The sequence below is a fragment of the Labeo rohita genome, chromosome 6, assembly GCF_022985175.1.
Source record: "Labeo rohita strain BAU-BD-2019 chromosome 6, IGBB_LRoh.1.0, whole genome shotgun sequence".
NCBI lineage: Eukaryota > Metazoa > Chordata > Actinopteri > Cypriniformes > Cyprinidae > Labeo > Labeo rohita.
In genome coordinates this window covers 3,583,180-3,607,707 of record NC_066874.1, presented here as the reverse complement: position 1 = coordinate 3,607,707, position 24,528 = coordinate 3,583,180, and the positions used below count along the sequence as shown (strand labels likewise).

The following is a 24,528-nucleotide window of genomic DNA, read 5'->3' as shown; positions in this document are numbered from 1 at the left end:
CGTTCAAAGAGTTGTACTACTGTGCAGTTTAGTGTTGACTGAGTCAATAAAACACTGAAACTGTCTAAATATGACTTAAAACCTCAAAACAATATAACTAATTAAACATTGTTCACATTTCCATTAATGCCAAATTACAGATTCATCTACCCTGACTTAGCTCCACTGTTTTATCCCTTGAAACTTGTCAAAATGTCTGTAAAATGTTTTTCTAAATAAATACACTTTTTTTTCTTTAAAATAAATGCCATTTGGGTTGATATTTTGTTTTTAAAGCAGTGACATTCAGGTGTTTTTAAGTGTCCAAATAGTTTTTAGGGCCACTGTATATTCAAAATGAGCCCTTTGCTTACTCATTGGCTGAGAACAGCACGTTGAGAAGCAGTGGTCTAGTTTCTGTGGCAACAACACCCCTCCCCCCATGACATCCCATAATACAGCTGTAATTTTCCTTTCAATCAATTCAAATTTGACATTTCACAGTGAGAATAGGTGAAAAGAGATCAAGAAACATGTTCAATCCCCTCTGTCATTATTCCGTTTCCCTCCATCTCCAGGCCCCCGTCGCACACAAAAAACACAATACGCAACGGGGCGGTTGATTTCGAGTTCAACTTTTGTACGACTTTCTCTTGAGATCAATCAATTCACTCACTCATTCATCCATTCATTTGTGGCTCCATTCAACTGAGTCGCTTAATTCAGCAGACTGAAATTAGTTATTCATTCATTTATTCTCGGAGGTGAATGAGGGAAGGGATGATATTTTATGCAAGAGTTGGGCTAGATTCACAATGCAACAAGGTTTGCTAAGAGTCAAAAGATCTCTCGACTACACTGGGGAAAATTCAGTCAGTTTAATATGCTAAAAGCTCAAAATAAATATACAGCCAAAACACAGACGGATAGCAATACACTAATTATGTCTTAACCAACATGAATCTTCTGCTTTACTGACTTAACCAGCAAATCAACAAGCTTGAACAGAAAGACCATGATTTTTGTTGTTGGACAGCATGGCATTGCTCGTCCACCAGCTAAACCAGCCATAACCAGCACTAAACCAGTAGCCAACTAACTTAACTCTAAACCAAAATGAATTACCTCAAGACTGGCACTAACTAGCAAAACCACTCACCAAACTTCAAAATCAGCAAAATCACATTTGCTGATCAGCTTAACCTGTAAAAACCATCTGCTTTACTGATTTTGCCTAACCAGAATATTCTGACTATGCTGTTTTGCAGGAGGACAGCATGGTTTTGTTTGTCCTCTGGTTTGAGCAGCACTAACCAGCGGTAACTAGCAACAAACCAGTACAATTTAACCCTAAACCATAATGAACCAGTTACAGATTAACAGAACTACAGCACTAAGCAGCATAAACCACCCACCAAATTTCTAAAGCAGCAAAATCATATTAGGTGACCATCTTAACCAGCAAGAACCTTTTGCTTTACATATTTAAACAGAAAATCAACCAGCTTGACCAGCACTAACCAGGCACAAAACCACTACTACTTAACTTTAATCCAGAGTGCTGGTCCTCCAGCTTGACCAGCAATAACCAGTACTACTTAACCCTAAACAAGAATGAACAAGCTCCAGATTAGAACTAACCAGCATAAACCAGCCTCCATGCACCAAAATCACATTAGCTGACCAGCTGACCAGCTTAACCAGCGAAAACCCTGTGCTTTACTGATTTATCCAGAAAGTCAACCAGTTGACCAGCACTAACTGGCTATAACTAACACCAAACTAGTACTACTTAGCCCTAAATCAGAGTTGACTATCTCATGATTAGTACTAACCAGCAAAAAACAGCCATCACACACCAAAATCACATTACCTGACCAGTTTAACTAGTAAAGACCCTCTCCTTTACCGATTTAACCAAAAAGTCAACCAGCTTGACCAGCACTAACTGGCCATAACTAAAACCAAACTAGTACTACGTAGCCCTAAACCAGAATGAACTAGCTTATGATTATTACTAACAAGCATAAGCAGCTACCAGCTACCAAGCACCAAAAATCACATTAGCTGACCAGCTTAACCAGCAAGAACCCTCTGTTTTACTGATTTAACCAGAAAGTCAACTAGCTTGACCAGCACTAACTAGCCATAACTAACACAAAACCAGTACTATCTAACACTAAACCAGAATGAACCAGCTCATGATTAGTACTAACCAGCATAAACCAGCCATCAAGCACCAAAATCATATTACCTGACCAGCTTAATTAGTAAAAAAAAAAACATCTGCTTTACTGATTTAACCAGAACGTCAACCAGCTTGACCAGCAATAACTAGCCATAACTAACACCAAACTAGTACTACCTAACTCTTAACCAGAATAAACCAGCTCATGCATAGCACTAACCAGCATAAACCAGCCATCAAGCACCAAAATCACATTACCTCAACATCTTAACTAGTAAACACTCCACTTTACTGATTTAACCAGAAAGTCAAACAGCTTGGTGACGATGACCATGCTGTTTTGCTATTGGACAGCATGGTTTTGCACATCCTCCATTTTAACCAGCACTAACAAGTCATTACAAACACCAAACTAGTTCTACTCAACTAGGCCAGAATGAACCAGCTCCAGATTATCACTAACCAGCATAAACCAGTCACCAAACTAATAAACCAGTAATATTTTTACACCTTCTGCTTTAATGATTTAACCAGAAAATCAATCAGAGGAAGTTTGATGAGGAAGACCATGCTGTTTGCTGTACGACAGCATAACTTAGCTCATCCTCCAGCTTGGCCAGCACTGACCAGCCATAACTAGCAACAAACCAGTACTACTTACGTACCAGTTAAACCAAAATGAACCAATATTAACCAACCACCAAACTTCCAATCCAGCAAAATCACAACATCTTACCAACTTAACCACCAAGAACCTGTGCTTTACTAGCATCGCGGCCAACCATGAAGGTTTACCAGGTTTGTGTTTTGCTGGTGAACAACATGGCTAGGCTGGTTAGCACCAGTTAAACAAGCTTCAGACCAATACTGACAAGCCCAAATTAGCACCAATACAACACTAACAAGCATCAACCATTTCCAAAACGAAGCAGCATAAACCAGCCTGGACCTGCATGGAAATTCATATGAAAGAATATGAAACAAAGAAAATCAATAGAATAGAACAGAATAGAAACCACAATACATACAGAGTGACCAACTAATTTGTCATGAATAGGTTGTCATGAATCTTCATTCAGATGGCCTGATTTTGCATTGGAAACACCAATTTAATCACAAAGAAGAGGAATACTACTAAAACAAAAGAGTTCTACAGCATGTTAACGTTTAGTGTAGAGGTAGTCTGGTGTTAATTAGTCTTGGCTCCGCCCCTCACGGGTGTGTTCCCTCTCAAGGGGTTCACAATGAACATGTCATGTCTGAACAGATGCCAGTTCCATAAGTCATGCTAGAGCGCTGGATGAAGAAACACAAAACAGATTTAGCCAACATGATCTCACTGCGAAATACATGACTTATGCTGTAATCATCTCAAATCAGCACACATTTTTAGACACTTTATCCGTTCCACTCGCCATTTCTCTCACTGATTCAACTTAATTCTTCACAATCATTCTTTATAAACACAACCAGTATGCTGGAGATGTGCCATATTCTTCTCTGCAGGCACTGAATGTGGGTGTTTGTGATAGAAAGGCGGATTGAAATAGATGGGGAAATGAGGTAGAACTTTTGGAAAGCTAACTAACTCAAAATAAATTCAACATAAAAAGATTATTTCTGTCAAATATAAAGTCTCAGTGTTTGCGCACGCAGTATTTCAGGAACAAGAGTACAAAAGTCTTTTGGTATGTATTTTGGGTTATTTGAACTCATTTTATGTGCACCTCACAGTGCTGTCGGTTCATTTCTGAGCTCCTGTGGTCAATCGGATGGCTGCGATCACAGGGTGTCCGCAAGACACCACAGCATCAGGACACTAGTTAATTTAGTCCATCTTCTTTTTGATGTTTAAAAAAACCAAAAGATCTTTCACTCTCAAACTTGCATTGTGAGATTAAATGGAAAGTGCCAAAGAGATCAATAAAAAGTCATAATCTCAACATGCATTAATGCATTAACTTTCTGCATCATGCTATTTAAGAAACCATTCACTAATTACTATTTATTGTGGTATTTTCTAGTAAAAATGTCTAAACATCCATAAAACAAGAAAAATTTGCTTGTAAAATCCAAGGTACAAAACAGGTTTTCTAAACTGGAATCTGCAAATGAGGGAACTGCAGGGGTTAGTGAGCTATAATTTAAAGGGTCCTATTATGCTCTTTTACAAAGTCTTGATTTTGTTTTGGGGGTGTACTAGAACATGTTTTTTTATGCTTGGTGGTTTAAAAAACGCATTATTTTTAGCATAATTTACATTATTACAATACATTTCTCCCAGCCTAGCACAAAAGGCTCGATTAGATCTGGGTTTAATGAAGGCCTGCCTTCCGAAAAACAAAATGTGGTGTGATTGGTTAGCTGTCCCACTGCGTTGCAAATGGCGGACAACTTAGACGGTGTTTCAGTACTGCCACGCCCCTTGTCAAAGAAGCAAGTTCCGTGTACAACTGTTAGTGCAAGCAAGCTTAAAGTGATTCTTACATTTTAAATATGGATATTTTTCTTACAAAAACACATCAATTCACTACAGGAGGCCTTTATTGACCCCCCGGAGCCATGTGAGGCTCTTTTTATTAGGGATGGATGCATATTATTGGACTTGTTTTGGACCGATAAGGAGTAACACCCGTCTATGCTGTTCGAAAGCTTGGGAGAGCCAGGATAAACTTTAATATACCTCTGATTGCATTCATCTGAAAGAAGGAAGTCATATACACCTAGGATGCATGGAGGGTGAGTACATAATACGCTACAGTAGTGTTGGGTCCTATATCGTCAGCCTGCGAGATTGCCAATACATGATATTATCGTGCTAATGTATATAATTATTTACATACTTAGTTTCTACGTAGTTACGTAATTATTTACTTAGACTTGATGGCCAGTCATGGCCTGATGGTTAGAGAGTCGGGCTTGTAACCCGAAGGTCGCTGGTTCGATTCCCGCACCAGCAGGAATTGAAGGTGGGGATTGTGAAAAAACAGCGCTCAATACCTTCAATACCATGACTGAAGTGCCCTTGAGCAAGGCACTGAACCCCCAGTTGCTCCCCGGGTGCTGGAGCAATGGCTGCCCACTGCTCCGGGTGTGTGTGTGTGTGTGTGTGTGCATGTGTGTTCACTTCTCACTGCTGTGTGTGTGCACTCGTGATGGGTTAAATGCAGAGGACCAATTTCGACTATGGGTCACCATAGTTGACAGTACGTTGTCACTTTCACTTTTCAGCATAAGGCTAAAAGCAGCCTAACATTATTTTCTGCATTTAACATTAACATTAGTTTCTGCATTTTAAAAAACACTCACGTTATAAGTGAAGCTATCGACACTGTATGATAAATAAATCTCTTACCACACACGGAACCGGAGTAGATCGCGGCTTCTGCATGTGTTTCAGCCCCATGTACTGCACACGTTTGTGGCACGTTACTGCTCTGAAGCGACCACTCCAGTCAATGCTTGTGTTTATACCTGCCATGCTGCGGATATTCTAATGGACCGCGTTGTGACATCATTGCATATGGAAAACAAACGCTGTAGTCCAAAGGAGTCGTTCGCTGTAGTTCTTGAAAAGGGATTTTTTAAAAACTAAATATCTCTTTTTGGAGTGGACTTTGAGATCTGTAAATTTACACACCAAACTGACTAAAGTTCAAAAAGTGAAAATGCATAATAGCACCCCTTTAATAATAAAATTAATAATAAACATGTAAAATTACAATTTTAAAAATAAAAACTTCAAAAAAAATCTAAATAAAATAAGTCATACACTTTAGAATTGTGAATTAAATATGTTAAAGTGCAAGTTGTTAAATTGTTGAAATATAATTTAAAATTACAGATGCTCAGATTTCAATATTTTTACATTAAATGTGTTTGCCTTGCAAAATGTTTAGGAATCACTGGTATAAAATGTAATGTTAATTTACATTTTACTAAATTTCATAACCCAACAAAAAAAGTAGCTACAAAAATAAACTTGACCAAAACACAAAATTCAGTAGAAAATAGTGCATTTATTTTATAGCTCTACAATCATACTGTACACCAATGATCATTTTGCATCTATCTTTATTTCCCCTAAGGACAAACCTCACAAATAAAGTTGATACGTAAATATACCGTAACTGTGAACTCCCTCAAGTTTCCTGAGCTGTGAAAGAGCAACTGCTGAGCAATGAAATCCTCCTCTGAGAACGAGCATAACAAAAACAGGAGGTGAGAGAGAATGATTTAGAGATTTCCTCAAGCCTCAGGTGGGATTCAGTCAGGTTTGAGCGCTCCGCCAGAGAGGAAAAAAACTCTCCTGAGACACAGAGATGTTCATACAATAACTACACTGCCTATCATTCCTCAGAGATGGAGAGAAAGAGACAGAGGGGAGAGAGAAAAAAGGTAAAAGAAAATAACAAGAATAAAAATTGCCCCACTGGAGAAAAAGTAGCAAGTGATCTCTTCACGAAAGTATTAATAAAGCAGATTAAATCCAAACAGAAAAAAAGAGAAATGGGCAGACAGACAGCCAGAAAAAATAACATAATTAACTTTAAAAACATAATTTAATTTACATAGTTGTGGCGTCATGCATAGTTTATATTTTCCACTCGACTGTAGCTCTTAAATCCCATTTATACTTCCAGATATTCAAAATTTAGTTAAAAAGCCTTTGTATTTTTTTAAATAGTGGATTAAAATTTATTTATTTTTTAATTAACTATTATTTTTAATTTTGGAATTTTTTCATTTAATCCAAATTGACATTCAATCAACAGATTAATTGTCAAAATTGTATTTTAGTTTATTCTCATCTAATAGCATGCCTCCTATCCAATGAATCACAATATGCTTTGTTTTTTGTTACTTTAGTTTTTAAATAAAAGCCTCAGCTTTCAAATTTTGGCAATTTTATTATTTAATTATTTAATTTTTACATTTTGATTGACATTAATAAAACAGCTTGCAAACAGTGTCATGGAACGCTAAATTTATCTCAGAAAAACCATTCAATGTCCATAAACTTGAGAGTTAGCTAGATAAATGAGCATTTTTCTAAATATATACATTATATTACATATTCATGATATTTTTTTACTTAAAGGAGAAGTTCACTTCCAAAACAACAATTTACAAATAATTTACTCACCCCCTTGTCATCCAAGATGTTCATGTCTTTCTGTCTTCAGTCGTGAAGAAATTATGGTTTTTGAGAAAACACTTTTCAGGATTTTTCTTCATATAATGGACTTCAATTGTGCCCCCGATTTTGAACGTCCGAAATGTCATTTAAATGCAGCTTCAACGGGCTCTAAACGATCCCAGCCGAGGGAATTCATTTTGAACGAATCTTTAAAGTGACTCACGAAGAACGAGTCGTCTCGGGGAGTGATTCGTTCAGTCGCACATGCGCAACATCCTATTAGGTTCTGTACTGGAATTAGTTCACCTGTTTCGAGTCTTCGGGTTTTTCGAGTCGTTCGTTCATCTTATGGGGCTGTCACGTGACACTGATTTTGCTCAAATTAATGGAATGACTCAAAAAAAGATTTGTTCATTTTGCTGAACGAGACTCAAAGGTCCGAGTCGGTAAAATGATCTGAACTTCCCATCACTACTACGAATCATGTCTAAGTTCATCGTCTTTGTACTCCGGCTCAAAAAGGTAGAGTATGGCAAAAAACTCCATGTTATTTTCTCCTACAACTTCAGAATCGTCCTACACGTTGTACCTTTTTGTTTGTAAACAGCATTTGACTTACTTGCACTTTCTTAGTCTTTGCATGTTCGCATTGTAAACACTGGGTCTGTAGATCCGCCTACGTTCCGTGTGACATTTCAACATGATTCAATAGTATGTCATGAACGTGCATGTCAGAACCTGTGCTACAGGAGCTTTTGTGCTTAAAAAGTATACAAATTTTTATTTTTCGAAAAAAAAAATGACAGATAGTTTCGCTAGATAAGACCCTTTTTCCTTGGCTGGGATCATTTAGGGTCCTTTGAAGTTGCTTTTAAACTACAATTTGGAAATTCAAAATCGGGGTCACAATTGAAGTCCATTATATGAAGAAAAATCCTGAAATGCTTTCCTTAAAAACCACAATTTCTTTACGACTGAAGACAAAAAGACATGAACATCTTGGATGACAAGGGGGTGAGTAAATAATTTGTAAAGTGTTGTTTTGGAAGTGGACTTCTCCTTTAAACTGTACTTCAATATTTAACGCATGTTTGAATAAATCCATCATGAAAACAACTTTTTCTGACAGCCACTGTTTAAATGTTTATATTTCAAAAAACTAATTGGAGTAGAAACATAATTATACCATTGAAAAGTTGTTACTAGTTAAGTTATTTTATAAAAATTGCCAGATTTGTATATAAATCAGCTGTAATGTACCAGCTAACAGTGTTACAGTGTTAGTTGAGATTTTTTTCCTTAAGAAAAACTAACATGCACTCTTCTTAATATACAGTATATCCAAATTAATCGATATTGAACTGAATAAATGCAGAAATGAATCAAACTGAATCATGAAACTTGTGCCAATGCCCTGCTTTAATCATTAGTTGTAGCTCTGCACTAATGTTCCTGCATGACTTACAGCAACTAAGTGACAGAATGAAATGTCAGTCCTGAAACCAGATGGCTGATGGGAGGAAAGATCACAAGGCCCAGCCTGACCTGTCGGACACAACAAACACGACAGCAATTACCCGCACGCATAGATCACATCCCACATCTCAGGAGGAAGTCAACGGCCCCTTCAAGGGTCCGTCCGAGCACGAGAGACTAATAGCTCTGCTGTTCTGACATTTTCTTAACCTTTAAAGCCATCAGCGAGAGCGCCATTCATCTTCCTTTGCAACGCTCCAAAAACAGACAAAACAGTGGGACGCCCCAGCAGAAAGAGTTATGTTAAACCAATTTCAGTAGGATTGAGACAAATGCGGACTGGGAAGGTGAACGTGCGGTGAAGGGAAAGCACAAGAACATCGGGTGTGCAGATACTATTCATTGAGAGCGATTTGCGGTACACTAATAGTAGGGACCGTCCCTCTCCTGGGACGAAGCAGGGTTAAGTGCCTCAATCAAGAGCACTGTGATTGCTGGAGATCTCAGAAACTCTAGTGCATGGGTCACACGACCTGGGATCGAACTTACGACTTTTGGGACCGGCTATTTGGACGTCATGAATGCAGCGCTGTTTTTCCTCCCTTGTGAAAACAGATGCAGAGTTTTCCTGCCCTCGTTCATGAAATCACTCACACTAAACTTACTGTTCCTATGCACATAGGAAACTTTATGTCACATTTGGAAGGGGGGGAAATATGGCCTTGTGTACAACTTTTGACAGGTCACTGCCTGGAAGTATGATTCACATCTTATTTAAAACAACAGTTCACCCAAAGTGAAAGTTCTGTCATTGTTTACACACCCTCATGTCGTCCAAAGTCTATAAGACTTTCACTGAATGCTAGGAGGTGCTCTGAAGAACATACAATGAAACCACAATGTGATCTGTCAACCTCCACAAAGGACAGAAAAGCACAAAAGTAGTTCATATGACTTAAACACAATATTGCACATCTTTTGAAACAGATTCTATATACACAACAGACTGAACCGTAAACTTTATGTGGACAAGACATGCAAGATTTGACATTTGATGTCAAAACACAAAGATTCTCACATGTGGTCAGTTATATTACAGATAACTAAAACTAAAACCATAAAATATTTGAAATAAAATAATAAACATTAACTGAAATTTCTCATTTTAATTTAGTTTGACTTGATGTACTAAAATAATTTAAACTAAAACTGTAATAGAAATGCATAAAATATATAATGCATACACTACCAGTCACTACCATGTTTATTGTTTTTAAAAGAAGTCTCTTCTGCTCACTAAGCCTGCATTTATTTTATCCAAAATGCAGCAAAAGCAGTAATATTATGAAATATTTTTACTACTTAAAATAACGGCTTTCTTTTTTAATATATTTTAAAATGTAATTTATTCCTGTGATCAAAGCTGAATTTTCAGCATCATTACTCCAGTCTTCAAAGTCACATGATCCTTCAGAAATGATTCTAATATGCTGATTTGCTGTTCCAGAGACATTTATTATCATTATTCTTCTTATTATTATTTACAACAGTTAATATTTAAAACAGTTCAGGAAAGAAATTATAGTAATTAATACTTTTATTTAGCAAGGATGTTTTAAACTGATCAAAAGTGATGATGAAGATATTTATAATGTTACAAAAGATTTCTATTTCAGATAAATGCTGTTCGTCTGAACTTTATATTTATCAAAGAAACCTGAAAAAACTTCTACTCAGCTGTTTTCAACAACATAATAATAATAATAATAATAATAATAATAATGTTACAATTTTAGTTTCAGAGATACTAATATAATTGTATATATTATTTATATTTTGAAGTTCTTTTATTTTTAATAAAATGTTCAAAAAATGGTTAGGTTAGTTTGAACAATTTTGTTATATGTTTTTATTATTTTTCTTTTTATTTAAAATATATACACTACCAGTCAACAGTAAGATTTTTGTTGACTGTTTTTTAACTCACCAAGCTTGCATTTATTTGATCTAAAGTACAACAAAAACAGTAAAATGCAGAAAAAAATCTGAAATATTTTTATTATTTAAAATAACTGTTTTCTATCTGAATATATTTTTAAATGTAATTTATTCCTGTAACTTCAAAGCTGAATTTTTAGCATTATTATTCCAGTCACATGACCCTTCAGAAATCATTCTAATATCCTGATTTGCTCCTCAAAAAAGTCAATATTATGAGGCCAGAATGTTCATTTTAAGGTATTCATTTAAATCAGAGAACACTTTCATACAGCATGTTCATTGTTTAAGAAAACCTTTGTTAAAATCATATAGTCTATAATTATTTTACCTTGCTAGAAAACGTCATAATTCATCTATGTGGCTTCATCTTTAAACCAACACCATAGTGTCAAACAACCTGTGAATTAACTTGGGAATACCGACGTCAAAAGTGTGAATCTCGACCACAGAGTCGTATGTTTCACTGCAATTCACACTTTGACAGCAGTCGATGACATCCATAAGGAATGCATTAAACACATTCACAGGTAAATCTATACCTCACTGACAGTGCAAAACACACAAATATAACACCAGGGCATTTGGGTTGGTTGCCAGAAGTTGTTTTGAATGCTTGTTAGCATATTTCTAGATGGCTGCTAGTGTGTTTATGATTATGATACTGAATAATATGAAAACAAATACCAGTTTGCATTATCAAGCAGCATAACGAATTGTGTTTATGTGGCTAAAATAACAGGAGGTGAATGACACCGGAAGCCCCACACATTCAAGTTAAAAATGGCCACAACACACAATTTTTAATACAACAATGAAAGTGAACAGGCCATAAGTCAGATGAGTTGAAGTGTCCATCCATTCGGGATAAGTTCAAGGAGAAGTCCACTTCCAGAACAACAATTTACAGATAATGTACTCACCCCCTTGTCATCCAAGATGTTCATGTCTTTCTTTCTTCAGTCGTAAAGAAATTATGTTTTTTGAGGAAAACATTTCGGCATTTTTCTCCATATAATGGACTGATATGGTGCCCCGAGTTTAAACTTCCAAAATACAGTTTAAATGTGTCTTCAAACGATCCCAAATGCAGTCGTAAACAATCCCAGCCGAGGAAGAAGGGTCTTATCTAGCAAAACGATTGGTTATTTTCATTAAAAAATAAAATTTTAATACTTTTTAATCTCAAACACTCATCTTGTCTTACTCTCCCTGAACTCTGTGTATTCTTCTTCAAGACAGTTAGGGTATGTCGAAAAACTACATCGTACATCGCTGCAGAAGTTCCGACCCAGTCTTTTGCAAAGTGAAGATCAAACACCCTAAACAAAAAAGGTAAAACAGCGATATAGGACAATTTTGAAGTTAAGGCAGAACATAAGATGTACGTTTTTTGACATACCCTAACTATGAAAAGTAAGACAAGACGAGTGTTTGACATTAAAAAGTATATAAATTGTATTATTTTTATAAAAAATATCCCTTCTTCCTCAGCTGGGATCATTTACAACCGCATTTGGGATCGTTTGAAGCCGCATTTAAACTGTATTTTGGAAGTTCAAACTCAGGGCACCATACCAGTCCATTATATGGAGAAAAAATCCTGAAATGTTTTCCTCAAAAAACATAATTTCTTTACGGCTGAAGAAATAAAGACATGAACATCTTGGATGCAAGGGGGTGAGTACATTATCTGTAAATTGTTGTTCTGGTAGTGGACTTCTTCATTAAGCATTTAGAGCTGAGTTTTAAGTTGAGGGGTTTGTTCAGACTCGGCCATTAATAATTATCTATAATGCTCTAAAATAAAAATATATTATGAACAGAAAAAAATTATATATTCTCATTTAATGTAAAGTGCAATTAAGCAGTAGTGTTATTTTAGTACCGAGGTACTATTATTGTTTTCATTACTATTTTGAATTTTATTTTATTTTTTTCTGTTTTCATTTTATTTTAGTCACTCATTTTAATGTTTTTTGTCATTTTTATTAGTTTTTGTGTTTTTATATATTATGGTTATATGCATATATATAGATTTCATTCATTGCTTTAGTTTTAGTTATTTTAGTACTTCACGTCAAACTCAACAAAAAGTTAGTGAGGTTTTTTTTTTTCAGTTATTTTATTTCAAGTAACCACAATGTTTTAATGGTTTTAGTTTTAGACAACTATAATAACCTTGATAGGCAGTGAGAAAAATTATTTTTAAAGCAGCTTTAAATAAATGTTTATAAAATACTGTACAGAAAACATAATTTATACTTAAAGAGTCAAAAATATGCATGTGGAAAGTGCAAACAGCAAGCTTGTACCCCCAAATTTAATATGCTTATTTAAGTTTCCATTAGTAGAGGTTTGTCAAGCTGTGGCATAAAAACCTCTGCACTAATCAGATGGACAGATAGGAAAAAAGCAAGTTATCGTGCCTTATAAAAACACTTTCTTCTTAAAAAGACCTGCTTGTTTGACTAACCCATTCTGGAGGTGCACAGACCCTCTAGGGGTGAGAGACCCCCCTTAAAACACAACACACCCCACTGCGGACAGAGGCATCAATGCCTCTCTTGTGCCTGACAGAGCACGTCACTGTGCGGCCCGGCCTTGGGAACAGCAATATTTGCTTTAATATTTAAAACATTTAGCTTGACCCATTTTACACAAGCTTGGCTGTGTTGTCCTCCAGCCCCTCGGGGCTCGCCGCACAGCTTCTATGCTTTACTACAATCAGCTTCCACAAACAGCCCCTAACATGGCTCCTCCAGCCCAATTCATCCATTCACCATCCCAACATGAGGCAGCCGACATGGAAAACCCGCAGTTGCTCATCACAGGTGTTGGTCTCCACCCAGTTTTTCCCTCATCTATCTTTTCTCCACTTCCTGACCACAAGCAACACAGGCTGAAGTGGAGAACAGTAGCGCTAGTATAGGATGATGTGTTTTCGGTCTAACCTGAGGTTTAGCGCTGCACCAGTGGTTTAGATTACTGTAAATGGGTGCTGAGGTTTAAGCTGAGGTTTCTGGTTGGAAGGAAGACGGGCAGGTGAGGAGGAAAAGCAAGCGAGAGAAGTCAGATTAGACAATATATATTCATTCTACATTACTATTTTCCACATTGAAGTCGTCAAAACCTTTATTTTGCGACTAGGAGCTGATAAAATAAAATGAAAAATGCTTCAACAACTAAACATCACCAAAACAAAACATTTATTAATACATTGTTCCACTAATATTAAATTAACCCTATCAAATAAAAATTAGCAGAAGAAAATAGTATAGACTACTTAAGTATAATGCATATCTTTTTGTGCATTAAAACATAATAAAACAAAATGCAATGCATTTAAGTGCATAATAAAACATAATGCAATGCAATACAATTAGGATTAAGAGATGAAGCATATATTAACATGGTTTTTCAAAAAAAAAAACAAAAAAAAACAAACGCATGGTCAATCAAGTACACTTAAGTTGCTTCAGTACAGTAAGTGTTCATCCTGAAATATTACTAACAACATAAAAGTTATTCTTATTTAAGAAGGTTTAAATCCCACACTAATGCACTCATTTATCCTTTCCTCATTTTTAGAGCTTGACAGCCACTAAAAAGTCTTGCATTTTAAATCACATTTTCCCAAACGTATTTTGTCTTGTTCTAGGCAGGCATTTTCACTTGTTTAAAGCATAAACCTCACTAAATGGTGGAATTACAGCAATTATTTCCATTGTAATCAGCAAAAATTGCTATTTCTAGGAGCAGGGTCTAATTTGGTTCTATTTTCACTGACTTGATTAACATGACCTCAAAGCAGCGGTGAACTTGACCTTTACTGTGGCAGCTTCACTTAAACCCAATCATGCACTTAACATTAAGGGTAAAATACCTGCTGGTATGTTACACACACACACACACACACACACAACAACAACAACTGCTAAGTGCAGAGACAATTCTAATAAAACTCAAAAATATGATCCAATCCTTCTACTGTATGAATAAAAACAATACTTTTGTTTTTGTAAACACATTTATATTGTGGCACAATTTATATTTGTCTACAAAAAAGATTTCAAGCATTTAGGCATAAGTTTTTAAATCTAAATGTCTTTAAGATCATTAAAAACACAAATTCAGTCAGGTTAGTCCAAATGTAAGTGCACGGTAGCTGTTTCTTCAAGTTTCTTGATATAGAATTAATAATTGCACATCCACCTGAACAATTTAACGAATAATACGTTCTGATTGCCCTGATCACATGTTTTATTCTATTTCGAGTCCCTGCATAATCTCTACATTGTTCCAAATGAAAATTTACCAAGGCATTCATGCATAATTTTCCATATGCATACGTAGGAGGCATATTAATTACCTTTATAAGCTTTAATGTATATTAAAACAACACTGAGAAATGATTATGTTCAGGATAAATTCATTTTAGAAGCAACAGTTGAGGAAATGTATTAAAACATCTTTTAAGAGAATGTATTTTGATAAATATATTTAACAAAACAAGGTTTCTTAAGTGATATTTCAGCTATTCTACATACAGTAACAAGGAAATGTTACCAGAAGTACATAATGCTGCAACCATGGCAAAAAAAAAGCATATCATAAAATAAAAGACAATATTCCTATAGCTCTGTGTGAAGAAAAGACAGAAATTTGAGGTGTTTCTGAGTAGAAATTATACTTACACAGAGCTTTTTTCATAATATTTGGAGCATGATAGCCCCAAAAGCACCAAACGCACATTCCTGTAAGGAAAATATCACCAACCAAATGTTTCCCTGCGCTTCTGATAAAACAGCTTCCACAGACGTGCTCCTTAAAAACCCTGAGGACAGCTTTCTAACACTTGAGTCTTTATCAGACATTTTTCATTTATGCCGGGAGAACTTTACATTTATCAAATGTATGACTGTAGGACACATAAAAAATGCTGAACTTCATGCTGCAAGAGATGAGCACAGCACTACACGCCCATGCATCTTCAAAATGACTTATTTGGTCTGAATCAAAACATGATGATATATCTTACACCATGTCTGGATGCATGTGGCATATTCTACATTATCTACACTGCATGCTCTCGGTGTGATTATGTCCCCACAGCTTTTTTTAAGAAGATTTTTTTTCATCAAGGATGCATTTAAGTGACAGTAAAGACATTTATGATGTTACAAAAGCTTTCTACTTCTAATCAGTGCTGTTCTTTTAAACTTTCTATTCATCAGAGAATCCATAAATATATCAACCAGCACAGCTGTTTAACATTGGTAATAATCAAATGTTTCTTGAGCAGCAAATCAGCATATTAGAATGATTTCTGAAGCATCATGTGACACTGAAGACTGGAGTAATGATGCTGAAAATTCAGCTTTGCATCACAGGAATAAATTACATTTGATAATATATTCACATAGAAAACAGTTATTTTAAATTGCAATAATATTTTAAAATATTATTATATTTTTGATTAAAGGAGAACTCCACGTCCAGAACAACAATTCACAAATTAATTTGCTCACGCCCTTGTCATCCACGATGTTCATGTCTTTCTGTCTTCAGTCATAAAAAAAATGATGGTTTTTGAGGAAAGCATTTCAGGATTTTTCACCATATAATGGACTTCATTGGTGCCCCGATTTTGAACTTCCAAAATGTAGTTTAAATGCAGCTTCAAAGGACTCTAAACGATCCCAGCCAATGAAGAAGGGGCTTGGTAATTTTTTCGGAAAATAAAAATTTGTATACTTTTTAACCACAAAAGCTTGTGTAGCACAGGCTCTGGGATGCACGTTCACGTACTATTGAATCACGCAGAACGTAGGCGGAACACAGACCCAGTGTTTACAAAGCGAATGTGCAAAGACTAAGAACGTGCAAGTAAGTCAACGCTGTTTACAAACCAAAAGGTACAACGATGTTGGATGATTCTGAAGTTGTAAGAGAAAGTAACATGGAGTTTTTCGACATACTCTACCTTTTTGAGCCGGAGTACACAGACGATGAACTTGTGGTGATTCGAAGATGTGATTTGTAATAGTGATGGGAAGTTTGGATCATTTTATTGACTCGGACCTTTGAGTCTCGTTCAGCAAAATGAACAAATCTTTTTTCGAGTCATTTTGTTCATTTTAGCAAAATCAGCATCACGTGACAGCCCCATAAGACGAACGAACGACTCGAAAAACCCGAAGACTCGACACAGGTGAAGCAATTCCAGTACAGAACAGGATGTTGCGCATGCGCGACTGAACAAATCACTCCCCGAGACAACTCGTTCTTCCTGAGTCACATTCAAAATGAACGAATCGTTCAAGAACGGCCCGTGAACGTGCATCCCAGAGCCTGTGCAACACAAGCTTTTGTGCTTAAAAAGTATACAAATTTTTATTTTTCAAAAACAATGACGGATCGTTTCGCTAGATAATACCCTTCTTCCTCTGCTGGGATCGTTTAGAGCCCTTTGAAGCTGCATTTAAACTACATTTTGAAAGTTCAAAATTGGGGGAACCAATGAAGTCCATTATATGAAGAAAAATCCTGAAATGCTTTCCTCAAAAACCATAATTTTTTTCACGACTGAAGACAGAAAGACATGAACATCTTGGATGACAAGGGAGTGAGTAAATTATTTGCAAATTGTTGTTCTGGAAGTGGACTTCTCCTCTAAGTAAATGCAGCCTTGGTGAGCATAAAATTGTAAAAATAGTTCCTACTGACCCCAAACCTTTGTACTGTAGTGTATATTGTTAATATAAATATATAAGAGCTAACATCCATGCTTTTCCTTCAGTGAAAGTCTTGTGTCTTGAGCACCCAGCTTAGGGCATTTCTGATTGATTCCACATAAAATAAGGGTGTCTAGGACAGCTAATGGACCAGCGGCTGTTGAATGATGATTTAAATCAAGACACTGAGTTCGAATGGCTCTCTCAAAGAACCTTGAGGTTGCAAACACTTTCAGGGAGCGAGTTTTCCACCGTGTCCTTGTCCAACTCTGCAAGGTTTGCTTTTCTCAAATTGCACACTGTCTCCACTCTAGTGCTAGATAGATAGATGAGAGAAACAGAAAGCGAGGGCTGACAGAATGGGGTTGAAGGGTCATGTCGAGGAGACTAATTGAGCTGACAGAGGGAAGTCTCTACTTTGGTATCACATTTCAATAGTGACCTGTCAGAATCGCTGAGACTCTACAAGGGCCATAGAGTCACTTTCTAACAGTACAAAATCTTTTTGAGTAAACTTTTATATTTAATGGCTCTTATACACCAAAACTTAGTTTCATGAGTTGTTCCGTTAAAGGAATAGTTCACCTATGTCCTCACCCTCAGGCTATCCAAGAAGTAGATGAGTTTGTTTCTTCATTGGAACAGATTTGGAAAAAGTTTGCATTTCATCACTTACTCACCAATGGATCCTTTGCAGTGAATGGGTGCCGTCATAATGAGAGTCCTAACAACTGATAAAAACATCACAATAATCCACACAAGTTTAAAATAACATTTCATTTTAAACAACACTTCAAACAGTTACTAGTCCTTCATGCATAGTAACGCTTCCTCCACCAAAAAGTAATCTCATCTGAATTAGGAGAGAAATATATACAGATTAAGCACCATTTACATGACAAAACAGCTTAAAGAAGCTCTAAACAAATATGTGGGTGGATTTTAATATGAGAGGACAACAGGAGATGGACTTTTTCACTGGAGGAAGCATCAAAACAAGTAGTTAAAACATCTTAATGATGGATTTGTTTCTTAAAAACACACATCTTTTCACATCTCAAGATGTTATGTGATGGACTGGAGTGGTGTGGATTACTTGTGGATTATGGTGTTGTTTTTAATCAGCTGTTTGGACTCTCATTCTGACGGCACCCATTCTCTGCAGAGGATTCACTGGAGAGCAAGTGATGAAATGCTACATTTCTCTAAATCAGTTCCAGATTTCCAGAATTTCCAGAACTCATCTATATCATGAATGAGCAAATTTGAGATGAGTAAATTTTAATTTTGGGGTAAACGATTGCTTAGGACTGGCATCCACCAACTGTATTTTGAATACACTGATATAAAATGTAAACATATATTTAAATATATTTGTTTATAATTAATATAATTTTAAACATTAATTGCATACATTCAGTAACTAACTACATTTCTAAAGATGTTTTAAGTGGGTGAATTTAGGTTTGTTGTCATCGTTCGTTGGGTCAGTTCTGTTCATTTACCCCAACATGAAATATTAATGATTTTGTTCTTGCCGCAGCAATAATTCATGTAACAGACTTTTAAAATGCCCCTCTAAATGTTTGATAACTGCTAAAACGGTGCTCGCGGCCATTTGGGAATATGGTAACTGGGGTATTTCTTTATCCGGTCACCTCTGTACTAACCCAGATTACAGCCGATTAGTGCTGATGAGATGCAGACATATTTATTTTAAACCACGACTGCTGATTAGCATATGAAAAGCATTGCCTGTAACTAAGTTTGACATACACTTGAAGAGATCATGTGTTTTGTTCATCAGAAAGTTACTTATTCAGAACTCAGAAAATAGAAATCACAAATCTCTTTATTGCACAAGTTGTTTCTCCCACACAGCAATGGGATTATGAGCAAGAAAAAAAAAAGAGTTTTCCTGAAATCCTGTTTCTTCAGTCTGAGAAAAAGATCACAGGATTATCATGGAAAATCTATTACAACTCAAACATTTCTCATCAAATTCTTCCAAAACCAAATTAATAGCTCCTAATCACATTCATGTATAGTTTTATACTCATACTATGTCAACAATTATCTCATGTGTTTTTTTTTTGTTTTATACACTACCAGTCAAAAGTTTTTTCATGTTTTTTTAAAGATTTCTCTTATGCTCACCAAGCCTGCATTTCTTTGATGCAAAACACAGCAAAAGCAGTAATACTGCTTAAAATAGCTGTTTTCTATTTGAATATATTTTAAAATGTAATTTATTCCTGTGATCAAAACTGAATTTTCAACATCATTACTCCAGTCTTCAGTGTCAAATGACCCTTCAGAAATCATTCTAATATGCTGATTTGCTGTTCAAGACACATTTTTATAATTATTATGAATATTTAAAACAGTTGAGAACATTTTTTCAGGACTTTTTGATTAATAGAAAGATCAAAAGCATTTATCTAAAATAAAAAGCTTTTGTAACATTGTACACTTTCAAAATCTTGGAGTCAATGTATATATATATATATATATATAAGGAATTATAGAAATGAATATTTTTATTTGGCAAGGATGTTTTAAATTGAGTGATGATAAAGACATGTCAAATGTTACAAAATATTTTTATTTCAGATCAATGCTGTTCTTCTGAACTTTCTATTCATCAAAGAAACCTAAAGAAAAATGTTTTCTAACCTGTTTTCAACATAATAAATAAATGTTTTTAAGCAGCAAATCAGAATATGGCTTTGAAATCACAGAAATAAATTACATTTTAAAATATATTCAAATAGAAAGCAGTTATTTTGAATAGTAAAAATATTTCAAAATTTTACTGTTTTTGCTGTACTTTGGATCAAATAACTGCAGGATTCGTGAGCAGAAGAGAATTCTTTAAAAAACATTAAAAATCTTACTGCTCAGAAACTTTGGTAGTCTAAGCATTTAAAATTTACAGACTGTAAATATTGAATGGGAATATATAAACTGCACAATAAAAACCTCTAGAGAATGGCTGTAATGCACTTAAAAAATAATAATAATTCAAATAATTCCAGCCACAAATTCCTGTTTCAACTGTAAACACAAAAAGAAAGGAAAGCAAAATGTGCTCCTCAGGTCATTCTGATGGAATGCACATTAACAAATAACTTCACAAAGAGCTGAAGAGAGCCAGCGGAGAAATCACATGCAGAGTTAATTATGACAAGGCCAGAGGTTATTCTGTTATTAATGAAAATATGAGGGCGGTCTGTCCAGATGTATGAGAAAATGCAGTTTCATATAACAGTGCTGGACCACTGCATCACCAGCAACTCCTGAATAAAACTTGCTCATGCCGGCAGGATAAAAATGTCCCTTCATGTCTAGACATACTGATAAGACTACAGTTTCAGGGTGCAAATCACACCATCCACTGCATGGAGAATTAGCATGAAAAAAAATCCATATCAAACCATCTAAAAACCACCTACACAGCCTACTTCAAAGCTTAATCATTAAGAATTCTGGTGTATAATTTATATGCAAGATACAATACTCATTAAGCATAAACAAAACAAAGGCAGACTATTTGCAAATCATAACAGGTAATATTAATCATCCAGTACAAAGCACAGAATTATAATAACAATAGACTCGCTATCGCCCTCTACTGGCTAGCGCTTACATTGCTATTTACACCACAACAGTTATTACATTTCCAATCAATCACTGTCATTAATAGTAAAGTGAACAAACATCCTTAAAACAGACCTAGCTAATGTTAACCATTTTTTCAAAACCAAACAAAGACATTACACATCATACTGAACAATCAATCTCCTGAAATAACTTTCTCTCAAACTCACTTACTACCATAACGCGCGCTTCTGCTTGTAAACATGGTTATATTTTGCACGCTTGCGGTAAGAAAACCAACAAGAATGATCTTACCTCTTCAGTCAGGTGGGTCCAGATGTAATTTCGGTGTATGAGATGTTCAGAAGACTCTGTTGAGGTCTGTGAAGGCATCTGTGCTCTCGCCGACAGCACCGCCTCACACCGGGACGAATCCTACTACCGCTGCTACCGCTCGGCCATGAATATTAATTAGGTCGTGCTGCCATTGCTCCGTAACTAGCCTATAAGAAAGGTTTGTTTAGGAATATTAATAATCTCATGCTGACGTTGCTCCGTAGCCTTCCTATGGCTCATTAACATTAAGTAACAAACAATTAGAGCTAATAAATTCGCCTTTGGGAGAGGAAAGTGGTGGCACGAAACCAAAAAACAATTATTGATAAATGCTTCTGCAGAATTAAAAAAAAAAAAACTCTCTTAAAACACTCTTTTCTCACTCTGACTACTTTATGTATTAACTCATATTTATTTTGACTGAGTTTTTGAGTTTTTTTCTTTGCAGTTGTCTCAAAATGTCTTCAAATCTCAAGCCTGCTCTTTACTGACACTGTTGTCTCCTTATTAGAAAACTAACATTCACCAAAGTTAACCCTTTAACTGTCAACCCCCATTTTTTAAAATAGGCTTGAAAGTGCACTATCCGAACTTAATTTGTTGTAATTCATGAACACATTGAAATACAGATCTAAGGTTGGTCTCTTTTTAAGACAGTCAGCAGATTATGCCAGATGTGGAATATTTTATTTTCAAATAAAGTATATAGAATTTTTTAAAATGCATTTTTTTTTGTCACAAACATCTAAATTTCTCTGTCAATTTTACTTTTAATAAGTTATAGAAGTTTAAATTTACTAAAAAGAAAATGCGCTGTACCATTTTTATTATATTTTATATAAAATACATATTTTACATAACAGGTTTTACCCTAAATTTGATATCAAATTGAAGCCTTATGTCTGAATAAGTTATGTTCCAAATTTGAAGTTGATATGAAAAAAATCGAGGTTCCTGTAAAAGTTTGTTTAGGGCATTATACCACAAACAGCCACCGGGTGCCATACAAACTCTATAGAATTTTTTAAAATGCATTTTTTTTGTCACAAACATCTAAATTTCTCTGTCAATTTTACTTCTAATAAGTTATAGAAGTTTAAATTTACTAAAAAGAAAATGCGCTGTACCATTTTTATTATATTTTATATAAAATACATATTTTACATAACAGGTTTTACCCTAAATTTGATATCAAATTGAAGCCTTATGTCTGAATAAGTTATGTTCCAAATTTGAAGTTGATATGAAAAAAATCAAGGTTCCTATAAAAGTTTGTTTAGGGCGTTATACCACAAACAGCCACCGGGTGCCATACAAACTCTATAGAATTTTTTAAAATGCATTTTTTTTGTCACAAATGTCTAAATTTCTCTGTCAATTTCACTTCTATCACAAAATAACCACCAAATATGAAATTCTGAGACTCAGACCTTTTCAATGACATGTTTTTTGTCAAGTTTGGATTCTAAAAGACCATAATGCATTTTGTAATTTGACACTTGACACCGCTGCTAAGGGGGAGGAGACCGCCAAAAGATTTTACAGTATCATTTCCATGGTAACACAATGTCAGATTTCAAAATGGTCATAGGATGATTCTTGGGCTTCTAAGCTTTCAAATGATATATAATTTGTGATGATTACTAAAATATTTGATAGAGAAAAAGGACAACGAAAAAAAGAGCACCAAGCGTCCCACAGGTGGGACGGTGACAGTTAAAGGGTTAAAGAAACACTCCTAATTTCACACTTAAATGTTCATGTCTATCTTACTAATGCCCTTTGACATGCAATATTCATACTAAATAAAACATATTTTACCATGAAAAAATGCTTTGACAAAGAATGAGCTGGTTCAAAGGCTGAGAGATCATGTGAGGTTGGATAATGTGGTATTTGGCAAAAGAACTGAGGGAGGTATTGGGGTTCAAACACTATTACAGGGAATTTGCCAACTGGAAAGCCATCAAGGCCCTTTTACCGTCTAATCAGATGTTTTTAAAGGATTAGGTGCACAAAAAATCTGTGTGATATTCCCAAAGGCAGTAAGTGCTGCTGAGGGAAGGTATACGTACAGATATATTCATTGTTTTCATGTTATGCATGTTCTCTCAGACCTGCCAATCAACAGAGAAATGTCATTGATTAGAAAAATGATACATTTGAATTTGCACACAGCTGTAAGACATTGCAATATGACTGACAGATTCACTCTCCTGAGATCTGAGAAAATGGAAATTAGAAATCAGCAACTGTCCATCACAATAAGTACAGGCACTTATGTCAGTTTGAAATGAGAAGTATTAGTACAGTAGTGGACTTTGCCGATTGAGCTGTCAGTCACATTATATGCTGCCACAGGTGCATTGAAGCTCACCATTAATTTCTACTGTAATGATGAAGTTTACCGAAACGCCTGGAAAGCACATGCTGGTATGATAATAAACTCAGTGGAGTCCTAAATGCCCTCCGAGCCTTCAGTATTAAAAACAGATCTCCGTAAGAAGAGTCAATCAATGGACAATCGACAGCCAGAGCTTAACTTCACATTATTTTAACTACAGTTCATCACACATCTGAAGCTGCTTTGAAGACATTCACTTGAGTATTTCCACATCTAAAGAAGCATAACAAAGCATGCCTGGGTTATATTTTACCCCAAAATCAAAAGCAAGAAATATATTTACCTAAACATATATTTCTATAAAGCAAGTGAAGGCTGTTTTTTAAGATTGGCTGACCCAAAAATAACATAATTTGCTGAGAATTTACTTACCCTCAGGCCATCCAAGTTTGTTTTTTTCATGGAAACAGATTTGGAGAAATTTTGCATTACATCACTTGCTCACTAATGGATCCTTTCCAGTAAATGGGTGCCGTCAGAAAGCAAAAACAGTCCAAAACTCTTCTAAACAATATGTGGGTGGATTTTGATGTAAAATGCATTAATAATGGATTTATTTCTTACAAACACACAGCTTTCATTTTCACAAGATGCTAACTAATGAACTGGAGTGGTGTGGATTACTTGTGGATTACTGTGATGTTTTTATAAGCTGTTTGGATTCTGACGG

The 24,528-nt window shown here is 35.4% G+C and overlaps 1 protein-coding gene across 3 annotated transcripts in view; it reads right to left on the bottom strand.

Moving 5' to 3' along the window:
• sema5bb (sema domain, seven thrombospondin repeats (type 1 and type 1-like), transmembrane domain (TM) and short cytoplasmic domain, (semaphorin) 5Bb) overlaps window positions 1-21,531 on the bottom strand; it is an 83,069-nt gene extending 61,538 nt beyond the window's left edge. For 2 of the 3 annotated variants that reach the window (XM_051113130.1, XM_051113133.1), the window contains exon 1: window positions 21,434-21,531. The gene's annotated coding sequence lies outside the window, so the exon portion shown is untranslated. Of the gene's footprint in view, window positions 1-3,195; window positions 3,319-21,433 lie in introns of those variants that run through there. The other variant, XM_051113132.1, reaches the window with a different exon arrangement.
• Between the last annotated feature and the right edge of the window lie 2,997 nt (window positions 21,532-24,528).